Consider the following 19,518-nt stretch of genomic DNA (forward strand, 5'->3'; position numbering starts at 1 on the left):
CTCTCAGTCTTCACTGGAATGTCTTAGCATGTTGTAAATTGCTTGACTCTTAACTGTGCTTTTGTTTCTTCTTATTTTGGTTTCCATCTCTTCAACTCCTGGATCAACAGTCACATCGTGGGCCAAACCAGATGGGCAAGCAATACAAGCTGTGAATTTATTCTTGACCCTGTAGGACAGTGACCACCTTCATTTTTGTCTTCACCATACAGTTATGCACTGCCAATAAGGTGAGAATGCAATGCTTTTATTTTCCTATAACAATTATACACTGTCTGCTCTGGGCTTTAAGAAGCGTGCACACCTTCCTGCTGTCTGTGTGATTACCTACCCATGATACATTTGTACTTCCCTTGCCTGGCAGTAGAGGTCCTTGAGAAACTCAGAAAAATTCCATTAACTCTAGTGACTCAGTTCAGTGACTTACAGGACAAGTGGGTTCCAGATGAGTGGTTTTATGCTCACCTCAGATCAGAGCATATTGGGTTACTAAAAGATGATAGTATGAACGGAAAAGTTGACAGACTTTGATTTTTGTTGTAAAATGCCATGTGTAAAATTATATAAATCCTTCCTGCACTTTTATGAACATTTTCAGTGGTTCCTGTTGCTTGCCACCTGCTTGCCTTTTCCACTGTCCCAAGTTCCTCCTGTGCATTAAACTTTATCTGGCGTAAGAATACTTCCTAGGATGACTAGTCACTACTGATGTGTCTAGGTGTCTTTTATTCTGGTTTGAGGAATCTTTAAAATTCTTCTGATTTTGTTCCCTGAAATATCATAGTCAGACAGGTTATAATAGTGCACATATATCAGTCTGCTCACCCTTTCCTCTCTCTCTTCTTCCCATGTGGTTGTGGAGAATACTTTTAAAAAACCAAGTCCCAAGACTCAACAATCGTACTGCCAATAAAAAGAACATAAATTTTTATTTTATTTCTTTAATCTGATTGTCATTAAGCCAGCCTGGTTTTTTGGACCTGTTCTATGATTTTTAAGTGCTTGGGATTGGCAATACTGCTAATGCTTTAAAAAAAAAAAGATAAAGGGTCATAATAAAATTGCTTGTGTCTTTAAATGAAAGAAAATTAAATATAGTGATTACTTGCAGAAAATCAAAGTTGTTTTTTTTTTTTTTAATTTACTACCAGAAAACTTAATTACTGTAGCATTTTATGTATGTGAGGCTGATCAGAAAGTCTCCATTGCAGAATAACTTTTTAATGTATACAGCATGTCATAGCAAAGTATGCAGCCCATAATTTACATTTTATTGTGGCTGTGGGGAAGGGTGCTGTGTTTTAAAGGGAAGTTGCCTAAGCAAGTACTTATGTGCAAAGACATGTCTGTTATGGTTTACAAATGATCTTGAATGGTGAGGGTAGATTTTAACCACTGTATCTCTTTGGATCAATACGAATTTCTTGAGAGTGAAAAACCACACAAAGTGCCCTGTGCACTGACACACTTCGTCTTTCTATTTTGGAAGAAAACTGGCTTGGTAGCAGCTATAGTAGTGACTAGCTTTTGACTTGGGAGATAGAAGGAAGCTTTTTGTTATGACATTATCATTTCCACAAAGCTTTTCATTTTTTTTCAGGGTAAGCTTGGGTTGTATGAAAATGTATTTATTTGAAGAAGTGATTACTCAAGGAAAGGCTTGTATTTCTTAATTAGAAAAAATAATAGTTTATAGTGTATTGGTCAAATCCTATGAATAATCAGATTGTTACCCACAATGTTGCTAAGTCACCTTGAATATTTTAGCATCTCGGGTTTTCTGCAGTTGCAGAAGAGAGAATATATTAGATGTTAAGCAAACATTTTGGATAAAAAAATGTAACCCAGTGAATTCTGGTGCAGAGGCACGACAGGAATATAGTTATAAACTGCTGGTTTTTCTGTACCAGCTCAACTTGAAGTATAGTGTTGTATTTGGGGATCTTAGATTTGATTTAGTTTAGCTTCTTTTCTTGTTGGACTTTTTAGTCACTGAATTTGGGGTATTTCTGTTGACCTCATTATTTAGTTCTTGTCTTCTCTATGGAGCAATCAAAATCAGGCCCACTGTATAACTAAATAAGTGAGATAAAAGTTGTTGAGATAGACACTGCCTGCTTACAAGTGTTCTCTCTCTCACTGGGAGAAATAGGCAGGAACTCACAGTAGTAACACATGAAAGAAACGTGACCTGGCACCGTGCAGTGAGCAGCCACAGGTAAGATTCACAGCTTAAGACAAAATATCTCATACTCAGGCCCGTTGTCTTTGTGGCATTTGCATTTATTTTGGGGTGAAGGTAGCGACAGCTCTGCTCTTGTTTCAGGCAGACCCGAGTTATTACCATGGTGTCTGTCAGAGAGACTGAACATTGGATGCATTTGAACACATCCAGAGATGAGATCTCAGAAACTGTTCTTGAGACCTACTATCCCTACATGTGCGTTCATGGCTTTACTCACCTGAGGATTTGTGTGGCTTCAGGGAGTAATGTCGCTGCCATGTGTGAGCTCCAGTGTGCTTACCCTTCCAAATAAAGCAGCAGCATTTTTTCCAGAGCCTGCTAAGCATGTTGCCTGGATAAGAAAATGGGGTTTAGTAAAAATAAAATGAAATAAAAATAAATAGATAGAGCTTTGCTTTTTTTTTTTAGTTAATTTTAGCCTTCTCTACTGTTATTTGTTTTGTTATTCTCTCTATTGTTATTTGTTCACAGTATGCACTGCCTCCTTCCACGTAGGCAAATGACTCAATGCTTTCTTTTAAACAGTTGTCTTGAGTGGATTTTGCATGATACACTGGACATTTTAACAATTAAAGAGTTCTTTTTAATCTTTTCCACTGTCAAGTCACTTGATATTTATGAATCATATTATAGTGCTGGGTTGAATTTACAGCTGCAGCCCATTTGTAAAAAATTTTTTGGGGCAGAATTTTCAATAAGTATGTCTGTACACTATCTTTTGTAGCTTATTTTGTACATAAGACATAATTTCTGTTTTATGCAGGCTTCTGGCTACTGCTCTCTGTAAACAGACAACAGTCTACCCTTTTAAAATACTTAATAGTGACCACAAAAAGAGCCAATCTGTCTCTATATTACTGTGTGCAATGGTAGCTTTTTGGTTATCATTTCAGTGTCCTTTTATCATAGCTGGTTTTATTTCTTCCCTCTCATGCTGTTTATGAAGGTCTACAGTAGCTGTAGGGTTAAAAGAAGATAGGCAGTGGAGATTTTTAGCATGTTAAGAGCACAGGTGAAATGGAGCTGTGAACTAGGTATAATAGGATAGTAATTAGAAATAATTTTATTTTTTTAAATTGTTTTGTGCGTGGGTAACTCAAAGGTAAATTAAATGAAATGCTGTGAGTGCAGGCATTGAGATGTGAGGCTTTGTGGTCTCCTCACCTCAGCTGTAACCTTTCATGTTTTTGCTCTGTTGTTCCTTCAGCAGATACTGAAGGTCTGGTGTCTGACTGATAGAAAGTTTCATACACAGCCCGAAGTGTAAATGCAGTTGTGTGTAGTGGTCTGTCTACATAAAAATACAAGACACATGTTCATAATGTGATACAAGCCACAATCTGAGGTTTGATTCACCTTCCACCTTGGTGTTTTAAGAAGGTGTATCAAATGGAATAAGAAACTTGCTGTCCCATGCTCTGCAACTTGTTAGCATTAATTTCAAAGTGTAGGCTTTTGGATGTTAGTGTAAGTATGAGAGAGTTGGAGAGCTTCTGTGTCCTGGGGGCCGAAAAGTGGTGAGGTGACTAGATGTGACATGAAATTGTGTATACGCCTGAGTCTGTGTGTGTGCCCCCCTCCTGGGCATGGTTTTGGGTATGGTTTTGGGTGAAAGTTAGCCTTCTGTACCAGGGGGTATAGTTTTGGTCAAAAGTTAACCCAGGTGGCAGCATCTGGATTTAAATGTGTTGACTAAGGGGTTTCTCATAGTGAGACAGTGATAGAGGCAAACGCTAAATTTGATAATTGCTTCTTTATTTTCTCATCAATTACTTATTTAGAACTAGCTGTAAACTTGACTTTAGGATTTTTTGTGTCACTCCTTGCACTGTAAAAAAGTACAAATGTTAAAGAGTTTCTCACTCATATTGGAGTGTGGTTGTGACTGTTACCATATTTTTGTTTGTCAGATACCCAAAGGCATGAAGGCCATTGCAGTTTTGTATGTTTAACATTTCTGTGAGGCCAGCTACTTAAAAGAAAGTCTTAACAGGCCTAATCCCTTACTGTGCTCAGATATTTCGTACTTGTGAATATTTTCTTCTTCGTGCAGTTCCTTTTCAGTGCCATGTGTAGTAGTTGAATAGAAAGTGATATTTTCAAATGTATATGATAGTAAAGGCATTTCTCCTTTTCTGTAGCCCCTGAGCACATTCTCTACTTGATACTGTGCTGTATTCATAGCTTTTCCAAAGTAGTCTGACAACAAGCAGATCCAGAATGGTTTGAAAATTCACTGTATACAAGAGAAAAAAAAATCCTAGTAGGTTATTACAGTACAAGAAGTTGTAACTTTATTCTCCATGTACCACTAGCTGTTAGAAACCCCTTGGCACTAATCATATGTACTGCATTTTTATTTACAGATTAGTAGGCTCTACTCTGACATATGACTAACAGGGAAGCCCCTCCCTTTAACAGTTGTATGTCATCTGCTTCAGAGAACTAATTACTTGGCAATTCCCATTTGATAATTCCCTCTTTATTTTCTGATGAGTTACTTAACAGTGATGAGCTTGTTGGGCAGAATACTGTGCTTAATCTGTGCTTCAGAAACTACAGTGCAGGCCTGGGGATATCATTGTTTTAGAAATGCTGTTTAGCCTTGCCATAGGAACATTGAAACAACACTAAGACGTGAACAGTTCACAGTTAACAGCTGAACGTGAGTGATGCACAGCTTTTGCCAAAAAATAAAGGAAGGGTTTAGATTACTGTTACACTGCGAACAGAATCTTAAATACATAATTTCTCAAAAAAAGACAAAACTAAACCTAATGTAATTTAGACATCAAGAAGCAAAAGCTTATATCTTCTGTGTATCATTGCTCCTCTCCACTGAAATAATCAATTTAATGGAAATTTTTTTCTTTTAAAAAACCTACTCTTTCTTGTAATACTTATCTGACAGTTCAGCTGATTCCTGGTGATTATTGCGTTCTTTTAATATGAGACAGATAAGTTTTTACCGTGTTTTCTCTGCTGTTACCTGTCTTTTTCATTCTTCCCCAATCCCTTTTCACATTCTTTTACTCTAGTGGCCACAGCAACTGTTGTATCTGGCTGGGGAATGCATTGGAAGTCTCACTGTTAATTACAACATCGCAGTGTTTCTAGAGGGTACCTGAGTTCAGCAGTGCTTAGCTACAGCGCCAGGCGAGGGGATTTATGGGGTGAAGTGACATCAGCCTGCTCATGGCAGTCATGGTAAGGTCAAAGTGAGTCTCTTTTGCAGATCAGGAATCAGGTGGGTCCTGTTTATTACAGTGCCTCTGAAATTCAGCCATGCAAAACCATACTGTTGAATTTGAATAAGACTTTGTTACTGATTTCAGTAGAGAAAGGTTTATGGATCAGCTACAGTCGCTTTGACTAGCTGGTGGCATTATTTCACAGATACTGATACCTGTAGATTTCCATTGTAGCTGAGTCGGTGCTATAAGCTGAGAATTGGGCTATTTTTTTTTTCCACGAATAAAAAGTGTAGTAGTTTGTGTATTAGCTCACATGACATTGCATCATTGGGCTTGCTGATTTATTAGATATTCACAATGCTGTTGCTTGGCCAGTACTGGAAGCTGTGTCACAAGCTTGTTTTATCAATGAGAAAAATGGTAGATAGTTACATGTGTTTTTTAGCAAAATTAATCAGAGGAACAGTAATTTTATGAAACACATAATGCAGAACAGATTAATCTACTTTAATTGTGTTCTTGAAGTACACCAGTTATAAAATCTTTTTGAAAGGATTGCTAATCAAGTTGATCAAAGGTGGCTTGAAGTACAAAATTCAAATATGAACACATTTACTTTCTATTTATCTGTATGTTTGCTGTAGCTTGGGTTTGGGTTTTTTTTTTAATTTTTAATACAAAAAAGCGTCCCATTTTCCTTTTTGGATTTTTTTTTTTTTTAAGAGAGTGTGTTGTGTTTTAAAAGCAAAGATACAAGAGGGCAAAACATATAAAATTTCAGATTTTGTAAAATGCAGTAAGTAGGGAGCATAACAACACAAGCAATTGAAGCCCCACAGAAGGTCATTGAACCATTAAATTTTTTTTGACACTTACGTTTTATCCTATTTAATTTTTTAATGAGTCAAGGTGTCTCAGGTAGTGCTGTATAGGCATTGCTGAAAACAGAAATCCTCTGTAAGAATCAGAAAAGAAATATGACTGTGAGCAAAATGCCCCACCTGTGATATGAAGGTTTGCTTACACTGCTGGGAGTTGTCCCTTGACAAATCCTTCTACGAACCATTATAGCTGTTGTGAAGGGCCCTACATCCCGAGCTGTGATGTCATATTCATTTCCTAGAGGCAGCCAAAGAGTTATTAGATGGTGATTCAGGCCAGTCTTCAACTGCCTACTCAGACATGGTCTGTCCACCTGTGAAACACTCTCTCCAGGCTTAGCAGCATTTCCCCAAAGGCTGAGACTCCGCTTGGACAGCACTGCCTATGATTTCAGAAGAGGTTGTACTAAAAGACTACATATGTGGTCCAGGGTATTTTCTTCCCTCAGCAAGGGGAGGTAGTGTTGCTTGTTACTGAGATTGAATTTTAGACTAAAATGTTCAGTCCTAGAAACACCAATACACAGAATCACAGAATATTCCGAGTTGGAAAGGACTCACAAGGATCATCAAGTCCAACTCTTAAGTGAATGCACCAATACTATTTCTATTAATAAAACAGTAACATATGAATATTGTGAACGTGATCTTCATTTAACACAAGATTTTAATTACATACTAATGTCTTAAGATTTGGGCATCTGGTTGAAAACAAAGAAAATCCGACGATTAACATACGGAGAAGGTTTTTCTGTTGACAGCTGCTGTTTTCTCCCTGGCACTCAATGGTACCTTCCTCTTACTTTATTACAAATGAGAGACTGATACATCCTAGAAACTGTGTTTCTTTCATCTGGATTCTCTTTCCCTTTTTCCACAGCTGCCCTGGGCCATGCTATAATGAGTCCTCTGTGAGCAACACTGGCTGATGGACTAGCCAAAGATGACCTGGTACATCTGGTCAAATTATTTGCCTTTGCATCTCCTTGTTTGCAGAACTGAGGAGCTGGTTCACCTCTTTACATTGGACTTGCCTGTGTCCTCTTTGAATTAGGGTTAGAGTTTCAGGTTTCCTACTTAGCAGGCTTGCTAAACTTTCTTGGATCTCTGCTGTGATCTGGCCTGATATTTCTGTTGTTAATGACAGTCTTGAAAATCCCTTGTGATTTCCTTTGTGAACTTGACAGTTGCTTAATTAAATTGTGGGGAGATAAGTGACATGTCAGTATGTGTAACACATCTGTGTTCTGTTTTATGGGGAAAGAGGACTGAATATTTGCACTAGATGACAGAATAACTAAGTCTTGTTGCCTGGTCTTCAGCTGTGAGAGTGATACAAACCAGCATGGGTGCATCCTACCATTTTTTGATCACCACTAGTTTGTTTTGGTTGCTTCACAGTAGCAGATTCAGAGGAAATATGGTGTGTGGTGGCTGAGGAAATTAAAGTAATTCCTGAGTGAAAATATGACATTACGTGATGGTATTGTCCAGATGTTGTTATCTGTTAGTTTACAGCCAGAAGGAGCCCTAAGGAAAATTGAAGTGGGTAGAAGGTTTATAGTAAGCATCTGAGCTGCATTAAACATCAGCAATCAAGTACACCCGTTACCTAAGGAGTCAAACTTGTTGAATGTCATGTTGGCTGTATGGAATGGGAGAAATGCAAACTAAGACACACTTCTGCTATGTGTGCAGCTCTGCTATGAAGAGCGTTTATCTGAGCTGTCAGCTGGCTGGCTGCAGTGTTTGGTGCTGTTCACACAGCTCAACCAGAGTGTCTCTATGAAACCTGTAGTGCTGCAGCAGCCGGGCGTTTTACGCTCCTCATCCTATTAGACATGAACTGCATGTGTTCCACATTGCACTGAGGTGCTCAACCAAAGGCTAGGTGAAAAAAAGAGGTCAGGTTTCCACCTCTGTTAGTTACTTGGATGGTTTAAATGGAGCCATGAGGGTGTAAATGCCGTGTGATGGAGCCTAGAGTCTCCGGGGTGTGTCAGGGCCCTCTGGACTCAGAGCTGTTGCTGGCAGGTCAGCATTTCTGATCAGACACTGCTTGTTTGGCAGCAGTAGAGCATTCGCTTGGCTTTTCCTCCAAGTGGAAAGGGAGTGAAAGCTGTTTCTTAGTCAAGTGTCATCAGTCTTCTTTCCTTGTTATGGTTCAGGTGGATGTGTTGGTGAATTAGACTAATTTTTCTTTATATAGCTCAAGTAGTGTTTTGCCTTTTTATCTTTCTCTCCTGTTTTAACCATTTCCAGACTTCATTCTCTTATTGCTGGCCAATTAATTTTTCTCCTTACTGCCTTCTCTACCAAGATTCTCCCATGCTCAGCAATTCTTGCTGCTGCATATCTGACCTACTTGTACAGCTCCCTTGCTGGGTGTGTTACCTGCGTGATACTTAGACTGTGTGTTGGCCTTTTCTTTAGTTTGATTTTTTTTGTGTGTGTTTCTATGTGTCTAAAATGTATTTCTGCTTAGAGTGTTTCAATACCTCAGTAGTTTTCTTCAGAAACACAAATTTGAGTGTTATTTCATTTACTTCCTTTCCTAGTTAGTAATTGCTGGATTTTGAGCTTTGCAACCCCAATGACCCTCCTGAACAAGCCTTTCACTCCATGTAGCCTTCCTCTTCTCCTCACGGGTAAAAACCCTTTATTTCTTCTCTGAAGCTTCTCTGTGGGTGCCTGTTTCCCTGGCTGAACATTGGATTTTCAGTCCGTATGCCCCTGCCAGTCTTCCCTGGCTTCTGCTGCAGTGTCTCTTCAGCAGACATCTTGCTTATACAGCTTTTCTGCTGATCTCTAACAAATCAGTAGCATATATTTGTTTGTATAGTATTACATGCTGGCATTGTAAAAAAAAAAAAACAAAACCAAAACAAACAAAAACCCACAAACCCAAAACTCATTCAGTTATTTTCTCTGTACCTGAGCATGAGACAGGAGCCACTCCCTTTGGGTCACTTGTTCATAAAATAATGGGGTCACTATTACTTTGTTATCATGTGATCTGCTAATTGAAGGATTCTTTTACTGTGTAATAGCAATAATTCAAACTGTTAATGTAAATTTAAAAAAATATAATACCCTTTTCATGTATCATACTGATGGGACAAAAGTAGCAGCTTGGGCACTCTTCCTTGGGCTTCCATTTCTATTCATATGATGACTCTGATCCAGTGGTAAAGTTCTGTAGTAATGTGTAAGGAAACTTCCAAGATAAAATGTAAGTTAAATTAAAAAAAAGAATTTTTGAAAAGCACTTCATTCAGAAAAAGAAAATAAATTTGACATAGTATGCATTTTGAGTGAGGTTCTTCAGAGAAGGAAAAATTCCTGGGCTGCTATGGAGAAGTACTGGAATGAAGCAACTACTGAATGAGTGAGGTTCACTTAAGGTGTGAAGTGAAAATATGTGAGGGTTTTTTGCTTTTTGTGTGTGGGTGTATCAGTGTGCTTTTGGCACGAAGTGACTGTTGGAATAATATTGTGGCTATGGCAGATTTAAAAAAAAAACAATGGTAAGTATTTGGTTGATAATTCTCGAATTGATATGTTTTCTCAAAAAAGTAGGCTTTTGACAAAACAGAAAACCATCAAAAATAATGCTTTTATCTGGAAATTGATAACCGTTCTTATTATAAGTAACAATAAAAAGATACAGACTAAGGAATATTAGAGGTAAATACACATTTTCTAAGTTGTTTTACTCAGTGAATATAACAGTAACTTGAATATAGTTAGTTTCGCTTTTTCTTTATATAGGCAGTTTCCCAAGGTGAGAGAAACATCTGAAAAAAACCCCAACCACATGCTTATAAGATTATAAAAACTGGTGCAGGGAGCTCGAAGGCATGAGTTACTACTTTTAAAGTCCTCTGTTAAAAACAAGGCTAGACTCCATATTGATGGAGTCCTTTTAAAGGCAGTGCCCTTTTAATCAGCAAACAGGTCCTCTGTGCATCAAATAATTAAAAATAGAGCAAAGTTTCTGAACAAGGCGTCTGGCAGAAGCGTCTGTACTTCCATCTGTGCATGATTAGCAGAATGTTTCATGATATTTAAATAGCACAAGCTTTGCTCTCTTTTTTATTATTTGTTGTGCTGAAGACCTGTTTGCTTGTTAAGTGGTCTTTTTTGAATAGTTACTGGCAAGGAATCAGCTTGAACACACTGCAAATGCCAAATTGTCCCTTTTTTCAGAGAGACGCTGCCCTTACTGTTTTTTTTGTTTTTTTTTTTTTTTTTTTTTTTGGTGGGAGTTTTACCACAACTCTCACTTGGTGTTAAAATTTTCTTAAGGACCAGTTCGTTTCAGAGGGAGTTTAGCATGTATTTATGGTCCCTGCCCGTGGGCTACAGTTTCAGTGATAATGGCAGTTATTTTCATGGCAGTGTCGCTCGGAGGCGCGTTACAGTGCGAGTACGCACCAGGGTATACTTGCAGAGTATGTCGGCTCAGCTCTGCAGCTTCTGTTGGCAGTGATGGGAGCCATGCGTCTAATCTGCTGTGCACACTGGTCCGAAGCCTTACCCTTTCAGTGGGGATGTAATCAGCCAGGCAACAGCTTTCCAAGCGGTTTCGAGGCCTTAAGCTGGGACTCCTCCTTGCTGGCAGTCATTCAGCGTCAGATTGTGTGCTCCTTGTCTCTGGCTAGCAACACGGCGCTTTGCAGATGTGGGCACTGATTTCCCTCCACACTAGTAAAGTTTCTGTGTGTGTGTTTTACAAAGGCCTGTACAAGAAGGTATGGAATGAAAAGAAGCCACTGTCTGGATGCTGAGTGCATTGCTGTAGCTGGCTGAGGGCAGTTCTGTTATGTGCAAGTGCCTGGTTGTTAGGAGCAGGCAGGTTGGCAGGGAGCTGAGACACTCATATGGGCTCAGAGGTCCTTTGTGGAAAGCCAGTATTCAGTCTTTGGACAATCTGTGTTCTTGGATGGGCATGGAAAATAAGAGCTTTTGTGGTGTGTGTAAGTGGTGTTTACTCTGTAGCTAGGCTTTTTGTTGCTGGTTTGTTTTTTTTTTTCTTGTGTTTGAGAAACACTGTGGTGTGTGATGTATGAATACTGACCTGGGTCATCTCTTAACTTCAGTTGAAGACTTCAAAAGAAGTTGTGGTTACTACTGAGAGCAAAGCTGCTAACTTGACAACATAAGTGCATAAACTCTGTGTGTTTGTACCTCAGAAAAAATACTGAGAAGCCTCGGCCATGGAGAAGGCCTGTCATGAGCCTCCACACAGGGTTCACCTCACCTCACTTAGCTAGTCCTGTGTTACCTGCTGGTGTCTGTCATGCTGTTTCTGGCCCAGCTTCTACAGAGCAGAGTGCTCTGTGGTCTCAAAGCAAGTTCTCCTCAGCAGGATTGTATCTTATGTGGGCAAATTGTTGGAAATTCAGGGGGGTAGTGGTAGGACCATTTTGCAAGTGCCTGTACATTGCATGGTTCGGTTTCCAGGCACTCAGCGGGGCTAAAGATAAATTTAGCGGGTACAGAGGAATCCTGGAAGGGCAAGAGAAGGAACAGTCATATTTCACTGTAAAAGCTAAGGGTAACATGTATGCCCATTCTTTCGGCTAGACTGCTCAAGTAGTGCATGAAGCAGTTCCACTCACATCACATTGCTCTTAAAAACTGTTGCTATTGGACCCCCTAACAACTGATTTCTGCAGAAATAAGAATTACTTCTAGAGCTGATTCTTGATCTGTGTAGTTTGGTGGACCTAATATTAGCATCATTCCAGGAGCAGAAGGGAGAAGGAAGACTTGGGATCATTTTAGAAAGGTACATGAAGTTGTGTTGGTAGGTTGATTAAACTAAGTCAAGCTTTATGTTTTGCTCCCAGTATTTTTTCCTCAAAATATACCATTTTTGGTTTTTGAACAGGTTCAGTTTATGTTGTGAATGTGAATTAAATAACATTAGTATGAATTGCATATTGTCTAATGGAATTTGTTTTTCTGTGTCTTCTGTTATGCTCAAGGTACTTCAAACACTTTAAAATAATGAGTTCAGCTATAATAGTGCTGAGGCTTTGTAGACAAACATAACTGTCTTTCCGAGTGCAACAGGAGATCAAATTCAGGGATGGTTTTGCTGATAGGAGTGGGAAGGATACTTGTTGTGATGTTAGTATTACCCCATCTGTTTTTTCTAAAAGCATTTGTGAGAGGCTCCTTATTTTGGCAGACTAGGTTTTGCTGTTTATTACTTCATTTATAACTCTCAATGCAGTGTAAACAGAATGAAGAAGAATTGCAGGGCACATTATTCACAAGCTGTTGTTTAAACTTCATTGTTGCATTTCTAGCCCTGATGATTTCACGTGATGACATACTACGTGAAAAATCTGGTAGCCCTTGATTTCCTGAAACAAACCCAAAGATTCCTTTTATGGCCCTGCAAAAGCACATTGTAGCAAAACAGGTAAACTGGAATTCAGCCGAAGATGGTAGTATCCTATTAATTTGTGTGAAAAATGAGGGTTCTGTTAGTTGTCTGCAGGTCTCCAGAGGAGAGGGTGTGCCTTGTATAACTCAAAAATAATTCAGCTTGCTGGCGAGAAGCATGGATAGCATCCAACATACAGACATCCCAAGTACAAGGATTATAATGGAAATGTTGATGACCAGTCAATATAGATATATTAGCAAGTATTTATATAACTCAGAGTTGTTGACTACTGTAGACATGTTGTTTTAGGCCCCATTCCCACTGGCTTCCTCCTGTTGACTTTTGGAGTGTTAGAATCAGACCCCTTTGGCTCAAATTTGGAGTGAATTAAGACTGAGTGTACATGTTCTGAAATCACCCTCCAGTTTTGGAGGGGAGAACAGTGGAAATAACTGACCTGTACAATGATACTGAAGTACTTTATGGCATCATCAGGCCATACACTGAAAATAAAGCTTTCCTTAAGATATTTTGGATATTTCATTTTGATCTACACTTTATAGTGTTCCCTGTTAGTGTAAGGCTCTGTGTAGTTTTTATGCTTTCCTCATAAAGCTGTTCTCTGTCACAGAGAAAAGGGCCTTAACATGTGCCTTTCTGTGCATGTATTAATTTTAAGTTTGTACTATTATATAGAAGCTTCTCCAAAACTTTGGCAACTTGATAGAAAGGAGTGACAGTTCGGTGCATTCTCAGCTGTGCAGCTCTAACATATGTTGCTTTTAAAGACACCTACATGTTACAATAAAAATACCCCTTATAGCCAAAGATGCGTGACCACAGTCTAGGTAATGACAAAAGACAGAGACTCAACTAAGTACTGAAACAGGAAAAAAAAAAAAAGCCAAAATATTTTTAAGAGCAGTAGAATGTACAAAGGACAGAATTACTATTCTATAAATATTAAAAACAAACAAACAAAAAAGGTCAGTGGTTTACTATATGTAAAAGTTGCTATCAGATAGGGAATATATTTGGAACGAAAGTCTGAAATACTAGATGCTATAAATTTGATAGATATTCAGAAAATATCTATTTGCGCTGGTGCACTTCAGAAAAAGAATAAATGTGTAGCTTTGCTAGAAAGAACAAAATCAAATTTGGGGAAATGCATGAGTACTGCTAGAAAAGCTGAACAATACATTTCTATGTAAAATGGCATGTGACTGGTATAAGTGCTGTTCTGCCCCAGTTAGGGCTGCTGAAATTGTAAGCAGGTAGCAAAAATTTACTGTTTCATATTTCATGGATAATAATTGTTCTGACTGTTTTAAATAGCACAGGAAATGTAGTGTCACAAACTTGACATTTGAATATTAATACTGATACTGAAACAGTTTCACCGCAAAGAATGCCAGGACTGCAGGAGGTAGGACAGCATTTTTATCAGGTAAAGACAGAAGAATTTTAAAGCTCTTCTGATAGGTTGAAAAAAGACCTTTTGAAAACTGGGGCAAAATTACCTTTCAAGATTGGATATTTTATATCTAGTTTTGGGAATATCTGTGCAGGTATTGTTGGAAGCGAAGAGATGTCTCTGTCATTTTTGTCTTCCCCCTTCCTCCCCCGCTTGCAGTTTGATGAAGACTGTTTCAAAAAAGGCTGATAGCACTGGGCTGCAAAGTGTTTTGGATTCACTTGTACAAATGCATGAGTGGATGTGGGTTCAAGAAAAGAGCGTGGGAGTCTTTGATATCCATTTGCCAACTTGCTTGAGGTGCACTGTAAGTTGTCTTCTGTAAGGTTGTGATTTGGCTATGGGTTGCTTTATTAAAGGGAGACCTTTCTTTTCTAAACGTAAAGTAGGGCTAACTTTCTTTTTAACAAGCAAGCTTGCTCTCTCCACATCTGTGTGCATATGAGTGTGTGCACAATCCCTTACTATTAGTTTGTTAAGACTTTCTTGGTTCTTACAGCAATGTGTGGTGAAATCAGAATACATCACTTCACATACAAATACACAGAAAGTTTCAGCCTACCTACATGATGGAGTCCAAGGACTGTCCCCTCTTTGTATTCATACTGTAACAAAATTCCTTCAAAGAGGATACAAAATAAAGATAGAGATTGGTGAAAATTACTGATGATACTTTGCAAGTAGAAGAGGCCAGCCCAAGCCAAGCCCATGCAAAGAAACAGGAATGTTTCTGTTCTGTGAGTCACTGCAGTGCAGTGCTGATGTGGATGGTCCCCCCTGTTGAGAAATCTCTTGGTGGCTTTTGGCAATCATGTTGTTATGTAGATGATTAGGTAAGTCATTCAGCTGGTGGTAGCGCTGATAGGTACGTTTCTTTCCAAAATTCCTTGTCAATGGAGTACACAGAGCATATTTTTGACTTTGTACTGGTAATATAGGTTGCACCAGTTTGGTTTTAGCTGTTTAGCTGTGTGCAAGCTAGTTAAAGGAGTTTTATTTTTTTGAGGACAGGAAGGAAAAATTTGTCAGCCTCCTTTCTGAAAGTGTTTTGGTAGTTGTGACTGCTTTTTCCCTTCAAAAATATATCTTGTGCTTTCAGACTCTCTTATTTTCAGATGTGATTAATGGTAATTTTTATCTTTAGAATGCAAATGCAACTTTAGCATACTTTTGCACTGTATAATGCTTCTCTCTGCACAAACTGCTTACCAGACAAATTAAAAAGATAGGTATGTATTTAAAAACCAACCAATCAAAACCAAAGTGCAGTTTACCTTCTGAAATATTTGTATACTCATAGCTGCAACATATTTATGCCAAAGTGACGCTATTCTGCTTTGCCAAGTGTGAGCAGCTCCCTTTAGCTGTGTGTTGCTGCTGTAGGTAGAAAAAGTCAGGCATTTGACTGGAACCATGGCAAAGCCTTTGTGTCTCAGTGGTGGTAACCTACACGGGAACAACCCCTCTGAGGTACATTTTGCAGGGAGATTATGGGGAATCACACATCCCTGGCAGTCGTTGGCATTCCTGTACAAAGGGTGAAACAACAGCACTTATATTAAGAAATGCAAATCCCCTGCTGCCATGTAAAAACTGGGCAGACTCCTGACCCTGGGGTGATGCCAATGGCATTTTAGCCTGCCCCAATGAGTTCTTAAATTTGTTAGGCACGATCTCATTTTCACAAAGGAGACCTGGATAAGATAGTAACTCATTGGAGATCTTATTCTCTGGGGCTGTGCTGTTTGTAAGGTGATTCACAGCGTGTACAGAGGGAATGGAAAATGTTGTCTTGGAAGCTTTCCAGTATGTTGTTATTTTGAAGTAATTTTCCTCATGTACAAATGCTGGTGATTGTACGGGGAGCCTCTAAAGCTACAAAGAGTGGAAGGTGAACCTCCTACATCATAGGTTAGACTGTAGCTAGTAAATAACATTTTATTTTGTGGCCAGCTATTCACCCAACAATCTAGACCTCTGTTCTAAATAAAAACCAAGAAAATAAAATACTTGTGAGACTTTGGCCTGTTACAAGATGGGTTGCTGCTGCAGATGATTATATAGATCTATTTTACTGCCTGTTCCTAATGCCAAGATTTAGAAAAGCGTCTTGATTTTTTAACTGCCCAGAAACACAGCCCAAACTGGGAGTAATCATACTGAAACAAATTACTTTTTTTTATATCCTGTACTTCCTCTATCTCTACAACTGTTTCCCAGAGTATCAGCTACATCTACTATCAGTGGAAGGATAATAGGTTAAATAAATATATATTTTTTCAAAATTCCATACTATAGGTTCTCAAAGGAACATAGAAGTAGATTGTTAATCTTCTGATTTAGTGTCTGAACCTGCTTCCTTGATGTTAGTGCAAATTAGTGGAATTAGGATCAGACCTTAAAGGAATTAAGAATTACAGAAAAAAACTCTAAACTCCAACAGTAGTGTCTTAGAGCTGACCAACTTAAAAATGTGAATGAAAAATTGTGACATATGCCTAAACCTCAGCTAATTGTCGTGGTGAATGGAATAATCTTCCATGGAGCTCTGAGTGGCCAATGTGTTATTGTGCATCAGGGCCCTATTAATCCATAGATTATTGACAGAGCATATGGTAACTGCTCCAAAGCATGCCATATACAACATGCTTTTATCTTTGTGTTATTGTTTAAAACTACATTCTAATGTGTCACTGGGGATATATGTAGTCTTGAAAAAAATTGTTTGCACTGTGGTATTTGCAATATAGTATATGGCCAGGATGTACACTAGATATTCAAATTATATATGCTGCAGAATTTGTGAATTTGCCTTTTAAAATATTTGTCATTTCTGGAAATACCCTGAGGTGTAACTGTGCACAGCCTTCCTCTTCTAAATAGTTATTAGTATTTGCTTTCAAAGTTGAATCTTTAGCCAGCTTGGGAGTGAGTTTGACAGCTAGTGATTTTAAAACCTTATAGTCAGAAGTGTGACCCAGAAATTGTTTTTTTGACATTACAGTGGTACTGTTCATTAATATGTGTGAAGTACTGAAGCCTCTCAGAAAAATGGAGAAACAGCTAGGAAGAGGTGCATGCAAGGCCAGAGAGCCTCATGCAATTCCATCTGGAAATGTTTTACCTGACATCACTTGGCTGAGGAGAGATAACTTGCTCATGACTCTGGTCAGAGCTGCCTGATTATATGTGAACCCTAGGGAGCAGGGGGTTCAAACTATGGGAGATGTCCTTCCTGGGGGTACATTTTGGAGACTCTGAGGGTGTGTTATGGGAGTATTAAGGCTCTTTCACGTTACACTGTGAAAACTGGGGCCTCGTGCCTGTTTGCTGCTCAGAGACTAGAAACTGCCTGGGTGCAGATGACCAGATTTTAATTTTTCCTGCCGCCTGCTCCTGCCTGCCCTTTGCTGTTGCGTTTGATGAGGTGTTTTGTATGTGGTATTTTGGGGAATTTTTATGTGAGAAAGAGTATAGCGATGTATTCATTACACCTGTATCTTATTCCTGCAGGAATTCCAGTAGCTTCTGTGATAAATTCATTTCCCAACTTCAGCCAATCCACTGCATTTTGGGCATTTGACTCCCCTGGGGGTGGTGGTGCAGGGGTATCTCCTGCCCTTGCTCTACTCTTCCATGAGCTGCTGGTGACAGGGCCTGTTGAGTCTTTCCTGAAGCCCCTGGGGTCAGAGAAGGCCCTGGGGTTGCCCCTGGCTGCAGAGCTTCTGGAGGAACTCCACCACCCATGTCTTCCCAAGCATCCATGGGCTCAAGGCTGGCTGCTTGCCCCTGCCCTGCCCTATCTGCCCTTCTGAGTCCCAGCCACGCCTCGGTGTGCCACTCCTGGAGTGATGGCACATGGACATGCGGTGGGAAAGGTGTTCCCTGTTTGTGGGACCACCGTGATCCTACTTTGCTGGAGCAGCAGCTGCTCCTCACAGGGATTTTTCTGCTACTCTGTGCTGCTGCAGGGTCAGGTTTTTCTTGAGAGCTTGTTGGTTCTCAATGCCAGTGGTGCAGCTGGGATGTGGTTGAAAGAGGAATGAGCGATGTCAAGGCTGCCTGTGAGCCTACTCACCTTATACATGGTTTCAGGATACCTGGAAAATTTTAAGGCAATTAATTGCTAAGCCTGGAGTTTGTTTAAATACACCCGAAATGTTGCATAATATCTATTAACTAAATTTTTCTACCCTTTAGGAATGCTGCCCCTTTAGGCTAACTGGAAACAACAGTGTTCCACCGCATGTGCATAACAGCTCTCGCTCGAGGTTGTGAGCAGCAGAGTGTTCCTGGCTGCATGGGTTAATTGGTTTGCAGGATAATGGTGATTTTTACTTTGTGGTGGCAATAGGGACCAGTGACTCTGGTCTGTGAACCTGTTGGTTTGGAGCCTGCCTCTGAAGAGCAGGGACTCAAGAAACAAAGCTAGCTGTCACCTGGTGCAGTTGCTCTGTGGTGTGCTTCACTTTTATCGGGGAAATTACCTTAGGGAGCTTGCAAATGGAAAAAGATTGAAAGCCTGCTTAGCCTTTCTGCAGGTGAAAAGAGATCATGAAAGTTATCTTTTTGGTATGCTCATTTTTTTTAGAATATTAATTAAACATTTTCATTTTCATGTAATTTTTTCTGCTTTTCACCCATCCATTTTGAATCAATTAACATCTCTGTCCTTCTTTTTGACTATATGTGCAATTTTTCTTATCCAAAATTCTTTATCGATCTAATATAGTAGTTAAATGGGGTGACTTCTAAAACACAGTAGGGTAGCTTAGTGAATCTATTTAAAAACTAATGTTTAACATACAGCATCTTCTGTAAAGTTACCAAACATTCTGTGAGTAGTGTTGTAGTTATGGCTGTTTTCACAGAACTTGAGAGTTTGCTGGAGAAATCATCCTTTGGAATAAAATATTTTCTACTTTTTTTCGTTATGAAAGAGAATAAACTGTTAGTGTTAGTATTTGTGGGAATCCATCCATTTGTCATACCTTGTAGTAAATGATAATACTCTCCTGGCCATTTTTGAGATACTGAAGCATGGAAGTGAAAAACACCTCATTTCATTATTTAGATACATGCAAATAATCCTTTTTTTTGCACTATCTCTGACTGTTCTTTAAAAATTCCACTGCAGTGCTGGTAGATGGCCCTGAAACAGGAGAAACCATTCCTGAAGGTTCAGCCTGGTTCATATCTGAGTGTGCTGCCTCTCTTGCTTCATTGCAAATCCACATCAACCCACTGGCATGATAACGTGGAATGAGCTGCAGAGTCCTTTGCTTAACCTTGAGCAGTCAGTCTGGCAAGGGAGTGGA

At 39.2% G+C, this 19,518-nt stretch overlaps 1 protein-coding gene and 1 long non-coding RNA gene across 12 annotated transcripts in view; one reads left to right on the top strand and one right to left on the bottom strand.

Annotated features, from left to right (window-relative positions):
- Positions 1–19,518, top strand: part of ATXN1 (ataxin 1) — a 292,826-nt gene that overhangs the window by 71,732 nt on the left and 201,576 nt on the right. For all 10 annotated transcript variants that reach the window (XM_017808477.1, XM_017808481.1, XM_017808479.1 and 7 more), the window contains one exon: positions 111–230. The gene's annotated coding sequence lies outside the window, so the exon portion shown is untranslated. The remainder of the gene's footprint in view (positions 1–110; positions 231–19,518) is intronic.
- LOC108494223 lies at positions 60–6,495 on the bottom strand. 2 transcript variants are annotated; one of them, XR_001873780.1, is made up of 3 exons: positions 6,441–6,495; positions 2,463–2,576; positions 60–169 (listed from the first exon to the last, which is right to left on the bottom strand). It is a non-coding gene; the product is annotated as an uncharacterized LOC108494223 (long non-coding RNA). The 2 variants fall into 2 exon arrangements; XR_001873779.1 differs by having other exon boundaries at positions 6,316–6,448.

The sequence above is a fragment of the Lepidothrix coronata genome, unplaced genomic scaffold (genome assembly GCF_001604755.1).
Source record: "Lepidothrix coronata isolate B3197 unplaced genomic scaffold, Lepidothrix_coronata-1.0 Scaffold23, whole genome shotgun sequence".
Lineage (NCBI taxonomy): Eukaryota > Metazoa > Chordata > Aves > Passeriformes > Pipridae > Lepidothrix > Lepidothrix coronata.